A 12,656-nucleotide genomic window follows, 5' to 3' on the forward strand; every position below is an offset into this window, starting at 1 on the left:
TTGGGAGTCATATGGAACGTACATCCGCTGTTCAAGATCCAGTCAGTGTTTGGATCTTTATCAGTGACAGCAAGGACCTCAGCGCTCTCATAACCTTCTTCTACCACAGCGGCTTCGCCTTGATCTTTAGGCTGACCTAGACTCTTGTTCCTCTCAGGACAGTTTTTCCTGAAATGTCCTTCCTTATGGCAGTGAAAACACTTGTAGACCTTGCCTTCTTTATTGCTTGAGGATGTAGTTTTGGACTTTTTCCCGTTCTTGTTCTTTGGCTTGTGAGAGTCCTTTTTCTCAGACCTTCCACGAACAAACAATCCTTCTGCAGCTTCAGTGTTGGTGTTGGCCTCAATCTGTTTTGAGTTTAGCACCATCAGAACTTCTTCCAGACTTAGTGTTTCTCTAGCGTACTTCATGGTTTCAACAAAATGACTGAAAGACTGGGGTAAAGAATTCAAGATCATTATGGCCTGATCTTCATCTTCAATCTTTACCTCTATGTTCTCTAGGTCAATTATGATCTTTGAGAAATCATCAAGATATTCTTCTACTGGCTTGTCCTCGTTCATCTTGAAGCCGAAAAGCTTTCCCTTAAGATAAACCCGATTGGTGAGTGTCTTCGTCATGTACAACTGTTCAAGCTTGAGCCAAACCCCAGCAGCTGAGGTTTCCTTCGAAACTTCTCTTAGCACTTTATCGCCAAGATACAGGACGATCGTACTGTAAGCCAATTCAAGAAGATCTTCTTTCTCCTCCTTCGTCATTGTCGCCGGAAATTCCTTCTCGCCCTTCAGAGCCTTCGCAACCTTCATTTGAACCAAGATTGCCTTCATCCTCTGTCTCCATAGAGCAAAATCTCCCTTACCATTGAAATGCTCGATCTCGATCTTTGTAAAACCCATTGCTCTGTTCTTGATTAGCTCTGATACCAATTGTTGAACTACGCTTCGAACGATCAATCAACCACACAGAGAAACAAAGTACACAAAGATCACAGATTGGATCTTGAAACAACAATCAAAAGAATACACATAGAATTTACCCTGGTTCGGCTTAACTGCCTACATCCAGCAACTTCACTAATCAATGGAGATTACAACAAGATTGAAACAGTTTCTCCTTTTCCAGAAACTCTCGTGTTTTCCCAATCCCCAATTCAGATTATCACAGTGTACACTTATGACTTAGTCTAAGAATCTCTCGTATGAAACTACTTCCCAACACAGACCTTTTATAGCCTTTACAAAGTTGTGAAAATACCCAAAATATCCTTACTCAAAATGTACTAACTCAGCAAGACCTACTGACCAGTGGTAACACAGCAAGACCATGTTGACCTGTATTATCACCTCAGTACCATGCTGACCACAGCCATGCTGACTTGATAACTCAGCATTCCGACTTCTTGATTTTACTCTTGCTGACGGGTTGACTTACAATTATGCTGACTTGTTGACTCAGCATCATCATCAGCAAGTGATAGAAAACAACGACTTACAAAAGGCATGTGGGCAAGAATGAAATCCCGAATGACATTTACTGTTCGACGGTTGCCCTACCCTTGACAGTTCCAGCTTAGAAGACTCATAATCTTTGATGGACCTAGAAACCAGGTCTCGCCTCCTTCCCGTTTTTCAGTTGATCGGGGCAAGTTGTTTCACATTCCATAAGCTCATTTGACATTCATGGACGTTTCGGACCCACTGTAAGTATATCATCCCGTACTTTAGTTGGCTGTATTAATGCTCGTGCAACTATAGAGATGTTTGACTTCTCAAACTCTTTCATTCTGTTTACTCCCATATCAGTACTAGCCGAAGCAACTATAGCTTTATCAAATTTGATATTATCAGCCTCATCAGGCGAATCACGAAGGCACTCTTTTCCCCTCCGAATTCCAACTTTTCGAATTAATGCCCTATGCCACCTTCCAAATTTGCTTTCAGTAGATGTTGTGCCACTATCAAATAAAGTCGGACAAAACTTGTCTGCGTGGCCTATAACTCCATAGAAAAACAAAACTGAGGGAGACATTCATAACGAACATTCACCCACAGCCATTCACCACCACTTCGCTTAATTTTTTTTGTCCCATTTTCAATGCTTTCCGAACATCAAAAGTGATCTTGATGCATAGATAACTCCTTCGGAGACTAGTAAAATTCTTGGGGTCTAATTCTATAAACCTCCCTAGGTGATTGCCAATTGCCTTGCAAACAGCTTCGGTCTGGAAACCAATAGGTAAATCCGATAGTTATACCCATATGATGAGGTCTGTCAGAGTTGGGTGGAGAGGTTGCTCTGAAACTTCAAGTTGTTTTACGATCAAGAGATTTTGGTTGAACGTCCAGGGACCATCATTAAGGACTCTTTGCATATCAAGCTTATGGTAGAATTGGAACAGATACCTGCCATCCATATCTGTCTCAGTGACAGTGACCCCCTTGACCGGCTATCAGATTGCAGCTAGGGTTGTTTTCATTGATTCAAAATGTGTTGCCTTTACAGCAAGAAATTGCCCGATGATAAAATAGGTAAGCCATTGACTGTTTGTCTGAAACATCTCATCATTTAATTTCAGGCCATCTTTTTCACTATTGAGACACAGCCGGGCATAATCATCAGCTAATCCTTTATTCTTTTCCATAATCGACAGCGATTTGTATTTTATATATAGGTCTTGGTTGATTTTGGTTTACAATTAGGGGTAATATGGGAGATTAAGGGTGCACAACATGCGGCTATCAGGATGAGGATGGTTGTGGCTGGTCATATGCGACATCGTTTTGTATGCGACATATAGGTTTTGATTGATTTTGTTTGCGATTAGGGATAATATGAGAGATTAAGGGTGCAGCAGAAGGCGACTATCAGGATGAGGATGGTTGTGGCTGGTTGTATTCGGCGGAGGGTGGTGGTTCAACGGTGGCTAGTGATTTAACGAAGGCTTAGATACGATGAATTAGGGTTAAACGTCTCATAAGAGAAGACCTAAACACTCCAATAGGAGAGACAAACTAATTGAGGTATATATTAATTTGCTTACTTTAATTTATTTTGATTACTCACTTCTCTTTGATTGACTTTTCGTACAAATAAATAAATACAACTAAGATATTTTGACAAACATTTAACAAATTATAGAAAATTTAACAAATTAACGAAAAAATTATATAAAAAAAACAAATGAACGAAAATTAATTTCTTAAAAAAATATAGATTCCAATGGAAACCAGTAGTGATTATTTAATTCTGAAAATACTAATACTAATTGATAGCAAGTAAATGTAATTTTATCATGTGACACCATAAAAGTTCGAATTTACTCTCAAAAGATAGAATATGTATGATCTTCTCAGTTAAAATAGAACAAAATGATTGTGTACTAGACGTTTGACTCGGGAAGTCTCGTTAGACCTAGTCAAGGATCAAGTCATTGCCATAATTACACCTGATCTTGAGAATCACGGGCCAAGTGGCCTTGAGAGATATCAGGCTCCAATATCTGGGCACACTCCCTTCTATCAACAGAAGACATGTGGCTCACCCCGCCCCACAATCTGTAACCGTCTTTTATAGCTCAACATTAGTATAAATAAAGTAAGCTCAACTCGAGGTAACCAAATTCCTTCATCTCCATTAAGCTTACATTTACAGCTTTGTTTACTGATTATGATTATCCTCATTCTTTTCCATAAACTGACTTAGGCATCTGAATGGATTCGTCGTAAATGGCCCCCCTTTTGACCTTACTTCTGTGCAGATATAGGTTGACACGTGGACTCTCAGATTCAACCACATCAAATTGGTGCGTTGAGCGTGGACTGATACAACGATGGCTCATTTAAGCATTTCTATTGAAATTCCTTTCACTACTGCGCTCCCTACAACGGAGATCTAGAGAAAAATCAAAGAAGATGCACGCTGAATCTGTCGGGTCAATGATGACCTAATCCTAAAAATGATGGAATAATGTGAGGTCTTAGAGCCCTAACAACAAAGGCTCTTGGGCGCAATCTCATGACGTTTGGCAGAAGACCTCGATTATGTCCAAGAGGTTGTCAATATCATGAGACATGAACATGTCATCCAAATTGCAGAAGTAAAAGAAAATTTTTTGATAATAAAAGAAACATTCAGGTATGTGAATAAACCTGAAAATACCAATTGCTTGACCAGACACCACACTGTATGAAGTTGTTACCATCGGCAAGATGGATGTAGCACCCATTTCAAATTTCCTTTTATTTAATTAATATCAGCCTCTTATACGTAACTAAAAACTCGCTAAAATGAACAGATGTCATAAACATATCGATAAATTAATTTTTCCAAGCTTTACATCTCAAAACCTAACAATAAGTCTATATTTTAACTATAGACTGCAACGTAGTTTAACATACTGACCATCCTGACAATTGAACCGCTAATCAATATTAATACCTTTGGCCTGAAAAGAAAACTGAGAGAGAGTGGGGTGAGCTTGTGGGATCAGTAAGATAGCTAATTATATACATAACACAATCACACGGGTATATAATTAATAGGTGACCAAACATTAAACACGACTTTGAAAATATTTAGCTTTTATTTAATTAAGGGCCCTACTTGCTAATGAGAGATATACTCAATGGTTTGCCGGCCAATTCAAAACTATCACAATCTCAATCTCAATATCATCACAATATATCACAGTAAACAGCACAGAATACCACTCCCCATCAGGTAACCCCGCACAACCCCAGTGCGTAGAAAAACAGCATAGAGTACCCTTGTATCCCGAGGTACTCCGGCACTAATCTCAAGGACAAGTGCCTAGCAAATTAATCTCAGTTCATCCATATACATAGAACCACAACTCAACCATTGAGCATAACTCCACCTAAGCAAGCCATTGTTTTACATCTAATATTATTTCTTTACTTTGTATATCATACTTTCGTATTCTTCAAACATCCTTCATCTCCTCATATTAAAAATCATTCGTTAAACTCAAACGCAATATAACCATCAAATCAATCAATACACGTAACATATTTGACACTGATAATAACCACAGAATTTCATGTTGACCATTAATATAAATAAATGATCAATTTCATCACTATTTCATATTCACAAGTCCAATGCATCAATCACATAGTTTGAGCTGCAACAGTGGAGTTCGAATCTGGACAGCAATTTTAAGGCGTCCATCGCGGAAGCACGAAGACAGATGAAAACCTATAGGAACAGTGCTGATGTATTTAGCGCCAATCAATTTCAAAAGGCTTTGGAACTTTATGTTAAATTACTACAGCAGCAAGACACATTCTGGCGACAAAGAGCCAAGCTTTTTTACCTGAAAGACGGGGACAGCAACACTCGATATTTTCATGAGCATGCCTCAGCCAGGAAGAAATTTAACAGTTTCAAGGAGCTTAGGAATTCACGAGGGGACTGGTGTGACTGGGAAACAGGTCTCGAGGACATCCTTGTGAACTATTTTACAGACATATTCACTAGCCAAGGCAACGACGACAACGATATCCTATCAACAGTGAGAAGCAGATTTCAACAGGAGCATAACGATATTCTTATGCAGCCTTTTCAGAAGGAAGATGTTAAAGAAGCCTGTTTCTCAATGCATCCGGACAAAAGTCCGAGACCAGACGGGCTAAATCCGGCTTTTTACCAGAGGTTTTGGGATATCATTGGAGATGACATCAGTTGTGCCTGCCTACATATTTTGCACTCAAATTCACTACCACCGGAACTTAACGAGACGTTAATCGTGCTGATCCCAAAAAAACCAAATATTGAGCTAGTGACAGATACCTGCCCTATTGCACTCTGCAACGTCCTATTCAAAATAGTCTCCAAGATGCTAGCCTCTAGACTTAAACAGGTTCTCCCATCGGTTATCTCTAATCACCAGAGTGCTTTTCTGACAGGAAGACTCATAACGGACAACATCCTGGTGGCTTATGAAGCCATTCATAAATTGCGTAGTATGAGACAAGGCTCTAGGGGAATTGGGGCTCTGAAACTGGACATGAGCAAGGCATATGATCGCGTTGAGTGGGGATTTCTCAGGAATATGTTATCAGTTCTAAACATGCATCCTACTTGGATAAAATGGCTCATGATGTGTGTAACAACAGTCACCTATCGAATTTCACATGACGGCAAGGAACTGGGGCCAATTATCCCAACCAGAGGTTTAAGACAAGGGGATCCCCTGTCTCCATTCTTATTTCTCATCTGTGCAGAAGGTCTCTCATCGGCAATAACGGCTCAGGAACTAATGGGGAACATCCATGAAATTCAAGTGGCAAGCAATGCACCCAGTATTTCCCACCTGTTCTTTTCGGATGATTATATTCTCTTTCTTTCGTGCCTCACTACAGGAGGCAACAGTGCTACAGTTTTGTCTGAAGAATTATGAGAAAGCATCCGGCCAATGTGTGAACTTCCAGAAGTAAGCCATCTAATTTAGCAAGAACACTAAGGCCAACTGTAGGGCTGAGGTGTGCCAAGAGCTTCAGGTTACAGAGGTGGATGATCTCGGTAGTTACCTAGGGGCTCCAACTTCAGTTGGTAGGAGCAAGAGCAACAGCTTCAGTTTCATTAAAGATCGTATATGGGCCAGGGTAAACAACTGGAAGGAGAAATTTCTCTCTCGTTCAGGCAAAGAGGTATTGATAAAAGTAGTCCTCCAGGCAATTCCAACCTTTGTAATGAGCATCTTCGAAATCCCAATTACCCTATGTGATGATATCCACAAATTCCTTAATAAGTTCTGGTGGTCTTCTTCTATGGATGGGGCGGGGGCTGGGATTCACTAGAAGAGGTGGGAGGACTTATGTTGCCCAAAATCGAGGGGCGGACTTGGGTTCAGGAATTTACACTGGTTCAACCTAGCACTGCTAGCGAAACAGAGTTGGAGAATACTGTTGATGCGCCCTCACCTAACTCGAGATGAGAACTCACTAAGGGATAAGTGTACCCCGTCGTTATCAAGTAATAAATTTCTGGTTTAAGTCCAGGTTATCGTCCACAGGATTTATTTCTGCAAGTACCGAGCTACTCGATCTCGGATGTTATCTAGGCTTAGGGGGTTTTGAGTTTGTTTGTTTTAATTAATCTACTCCTAGGTTGAATTATGTTAATCCTAGCTAAGTTATCTAATTCTAACTAAGTTATCTAATTCTAGCTAAGTTATTCTACGCCTAACTAAGTTACTCTACCCCTAATTGATCTTTCATTAATGAAACTATTCGAAGAAACATGGCATGAACGATAATAATAAAGATAGATTATCAAGTCTATTGAATAAAAACCTAATCTGAGTCACTTGTATTCAAGGCGATTAACCCTACTTACCCTCCTGAGGTTCCTAGCGCGTGATTCCCTAAGGCCGAAACTAGGTCTAAGGCTCAGTAAATTGGCGCTTAATCAACTAAAAGGTCGTCAATCTCCTAGGCTCTGACTAGGTCAGATTCAGCTCGCAATATGTGCCTACTAGATTTTGGGGCTTTTGAATGAGTTAAACCAATTGAATAAAGCGTAGGACAGAGATTAGACAAATAATCATAGAACAAAACAAGAGCTAAATTATTATTAAAGGCGAAGATAATTGTCACAAGATACAATAAGTCAAGTTCGGCAACTGTATCAAAGAGTACAAACATGGAAAGATAAAAGGAGATACAAAAATCCCTTTCAGGGAACCTGTTTACTCTGCAGCCGGCGACTTGATCTTAAGGACGGACCTTGATAATTCCTCGAGAAAAAGCTTTGAAGGAGCTTCAATGGAGGTTGAGGAAGATGGAGAAGATGGAGAGGAATTACAAGGGGAAAGCTAAAATAATTTACAAAAACGAAAGATATCCAATTTACAATGGAAAAATCCTATTTATAGATGCGTCTCGGGCCTCGTTTTGACCTATTTTCGTGTCCTTGTTGGTGTAGGAAGACGTGGGGCCGAACGTGGCTTCGTGGGGGCGGAATTGGTCTTTTTGACCAATTCCCGCAGGGCTGCTCGCCGAGCAGGGAAGGCTGCTCGGCGAGCAGGGCTGCTCGCGCCGAGCAGCCCTGTTGAGTGATTTCCGCAAGTTCACGGTTTCGCTTGTAGTAATAAAAATATCGATCCCACAGGGATACGTTTTTTAACGAAAAACTTATTTTTGAATTATTAATTTCGAACTAGTTAGATTTACTATTGAATGTAAATGAAAAGTGAAAATTGGTTTAATTGAATTTAGGAAATTTATTTGATTGAATTTGTGAACTTTGAGTATTTGAAAATGCTGGAATAAGATTATGTATTTAGAATAAATCGATTGTTAGAAAGATCTTCTGATTTTAAGGATGAATTTTACAAAACATGAACATTTAGAACTTATTAGAAAAATGAATGAATTTGTTCATTTGCATTAAGCAAAGAAAACAACTTAAACTTTGTATTATTATGATGATGAAATAAATGACGGAACCTCTAATTAATTGGCTTTGAACGCGACAAAACCCTTTCGGGATAGTTGCCCTTACTCAAATTAACACTCTTTCGAGATGATAATTTGCCTAAGTGTTCAACAAAGTTTCCTTGTAATGATTTTGAATTCAAGTGCATATTAATGAAAACACCAGCCTCACTTATATTGGATTGGTTACCATAAGTGCTGCATAACGATTTGTCGAATAGAACGGACTTTATTAGATGAAATATAAATTGATACAAGTTTACAGAGAATAAAGAGCATCGAGTTCTTCGAGGGCGTGCAAGTGAAGGGCTTGATCGGTTCCGCTTCCTTGGGTTTCCTAGGAGGTTGTCAGGCTCGGGGACGAACACTTTACTCAATCTTCTCGCTGTAACTTCGTAATAGGGATTCGGTCGGCCACTACCATGATGCAAACTAAAACTGGAACAATGTCTAAACGCTACTGAGTTGTAATTAAACTATAAACAATATGTGTACCTCATCTTGTTTTGTACAGAATCTAATTTCTAACTCTCGAAATGTTTTTACTTAGAACTTCGACATAAGTTCTACGCTCTGATTTCTATATCTATATTATAGCATTTCATTCCATTTTTTCTCAACATCAACTCTTTATTTATAGATGTTGAAGGGTTGTGTTTGAAGTGATGTATCCGTTGGTTAAGAGTCGTGTCCGTTGTGAAAGGAAGTCTTTATCCACTTGAACGAACGCGTTTCTTGGATTTTCAGCATGTGTTAAATGCTCTTGGTGAATTTCTGCACTTACCGAGGATAGTAATCCGCGGCCGTGAATGACGTAGCACTGAGCTGAGCGACGGACGAAGGGGAGAAAAGGTTATACCACGCGTGTCGCGGCCGCGGGTCTGGGATCCACTGTCGCGGCCCGATAGGTTTTCTTACTTCTTGCTTTCGTTCGTGTCCTCGACTTGGCGCTTTCGATTTACGTCGTCTTTGACTCCTTTTGTAGGGCTTTTCTTCTGTTTTAGATCCTTTTTCGTTCCTATTTGGATTTTACTAAATATTCAAGTACCTTGCAAGAAAGAAAGATATTCGAAAGTAAAAGTAATCTAAACAGATATAAATAACACAAATTCGTAATAAAAATGATGTAAATGTTAATGATATTTTAGGTATATTTTGGGCTTAACAAATCTCCACACTTAATCTTTTGCTAGTCCCGAGCAAAATTTCACTGAATTTATTCCTTAACTAATCTCTTTATAAAAAATAAAACATATATCTTTGTGTTTACCTTTTAAATTAGTTAAGCCGAAAAGACTAACTTCACATGGCAAATTTATACGCAAAATATCAAACTAACTTAGTATAAATACGATATATCATTCGTCTTGTATTTCAATTTTTAAATTGAAGTATTCGGGACGATGTAAGCACGCATGTTATTTGAGTTTTCCATCTCAAGGCATTTCAAAGCACCAAATTTCCTTTCCCAAACTTGAATTATTATATATGAGTATTAAATTTAATTTACTTGCTTAGTTACGCCCATGATAAGGGTGGTCTCGATCGTAACTTTATATGTAATTGTTTTGTGTTCGCTTAAGAGGTACCGACCATGCCATGGGTGGACGCAATCGTTACTTTAAACTTTAAACACACTTCATTTTTCTTATTTAAACGTTCCTTCCATACCTCGATTGTGATAAGGGTGGTCGCAACCGTGGCCAAAAGTATGCTTTACTTATTAATTTCTTCCCTTTCATACCTCGATTGTGATAAGGTTGGTCTCAATCGTGGCCAAAAGTTAAGAATACGATTTATTGATTATAACTTGGGAAAAAGAAAATTAGCACATTCATCCTATATTGACTTAAAATTCAACATGTATTATGGCTATAGTTTCCTTAAAAACTTCAATTGGTGTTAATGTAAGACAAAATCAAAACCGAGCTAAAAATTGTTAGTTCAAATTTAATGCCTATAAACCTAATTGAAAATTTAAAATAATATTTATTGTATCATGAATTTCATGATATGAAATAGAGATTAAAAATTAAGAATTTTTACTTAAATACATTCACTCGAGACAATTTTACTTAAAATCGTGTCGAAGATTTGTGAAAAATATTTTGAAAAATATTACCCGTATAGAAATATTTATTTCTATCGATAATGATAACCTAAAAATAATCATAAAAATTTTAACTTATGATATTTATAAATGTAAAAATGATATTTCATAAAAAAAAATGTTAAGTTTTTTCATTTGTTGCAATATATTTAAAAGTGTTGCAATATACGTTGCATTTGTATTTTGAAAAACAAGCGATGCATACATTCATTCATTCATTTGCATACATTCATTCATTCGTTTGCATAAAATGATATATGTATATATCTCCTCCCACACTTAAATTGGACCATGTCCTCATGGGGGCAAAAATGGAGATAAAACACTAAAGATAAAACAAACGGAAATAAACGAAAGATATAGCAAAAACATTCATCATAAAATTAAAGTGAAATTAGAAATTGTACGAAACATAATAAATATAAAAATGTGCGAAACTGAAATTGAAATAAGATAAAAAATAAAAGATAAAACCTAAGCATGTGGCGGGGAATCCGGAGGTGTTGGTGAAGTTTCCACATTTCGGCGTCGGAAAAATGAAAGCATCCGATGTCGAGTTGAACGATGCGCACGCCTCAAAGTATTGAGGTTGTCATTCATCACCATATTGTTCTCCACCAAATCATCAATTCTCAAATTCATTTGTCGATTATTTGCATTGATTTGGTTCAAAATCCGCCTTAAATCCACCGGATTAGTGTCTTGGGTTGCTTGGGCTTGTGGGGCAGCGTCTCCACCTTCCTCCGCTCCTTCTTCGTCGGTACCTACATTATGAGAACTAGAAGCACCTCCACCCATAGTGCCATGAAGATGTGCAATACGGGTAGCATACGAAATAAAAACAGGAGGAGCCGCAGAAACCAATAAATGAGCCCGCTCAAGTGCCGCAATGTCCAAAACCGGAACATATCCATTGTAGGTGGACATATCAAAAGTAGCCAATTCATCCCGTGCCCCCAAAACAATAGCGGTGATCAAATTACCGAGAGGGACTTGAGTGGTGTGAGCCCTCGAAGCACGATACAAGTTGTCAAAAATCATTCCAATGCTATCAACCCGTAAACCCTTGAACAAACAATCCCAAACAAACAAATCCCGGACTTGGATCTTCGAACTCTCAACACGACCAAAAAGTGAAAAACTCAAATACTTGTGAAAGAAGAACACACAATTGTCCTTAATCAACTTGCTTGAAGTGTTCTTAGAATCAAAAGAAGTTTGGTCAGACAGAGTTTGCCAAAAAGAGTTATTATCAAAATCCCGAGGCTTATCATAAAAGTCACTAGTAGGGAAACCAAACATGTTACACATAGCCTCATAATCAACTGTATAGGTAATACCCTTATTCCGAAAAGAAATTTCAGTCCTCTTCTTGTTCATTGTTAAAGTAACCAAAAATTCAACCACATACTCTTGAATTTGTGGAAAACGCATAGAAGCAAAAGTTTCCCATCCCAAAGTTTCAATAAAAGCAGTAATTTGTGTAGAGAAGTTCAACTTTCTTACCGAATCAAAGTCAAGAAACTGCATATCCACGAACTTACGATTGGCGTGTGAAAAGTGCTTGAAACGGCCAACTTCTTCTTCAGAATGAATGTCGAAATAAGCCCCACAACTAACCCTAAGGCGATTTGCCTCAGTTACAGCTGGCTTGTGTCCAACACGCTTTGCTCTAGGCATGGTTGTGGTGTTTATGTGTTATGAATGTTAGGGTTGAGAGAAAAAGATGAAAAAGATGAAAAGAGAGAAAAGCTTGAGGTTGAAGATGAAGTAGAATGGTTGTGAATTCTTGGAATTGAAAGGTGTAGGTGATTGAAAAGGGTAATGATGAAATTGGGAAAAGTAAAAGTAAGGTATTGGGAAGAGGTAAGAGTAGGGGATTGGTTAAATTTGGAGGTGATGTAAGGTGTGTGTAGGTAATAGGTATATATAGGGTTTGAATAACAAGGTGAATAGTTAGAGTAGGAATAGGAATTGGAATAGGTAGAGGTGAAATAGGAAGAGTAATTAATATAGTTAGAGGTTGAATAGGAAAAGGTGTAAATAGAGGATGAATAGGAAGAAGAATAGGTATATGTTAAATAGAA

Source organism: Euphorbia lathyris, chromosome 7 (genome assembly GCF_963576675.1).
Source record: "Euphorbia lathyris chromosome 7, ddEupLath1.1, whole genome shotgun sequence".
Classification (NCBI taxonomy): Eukaryota; Viridiplantae; Streptophyta; class Magnoliopsida; order Malpighiales; family Euphorbiaceae; genus Euphorbia; species Euphorbia lathyris.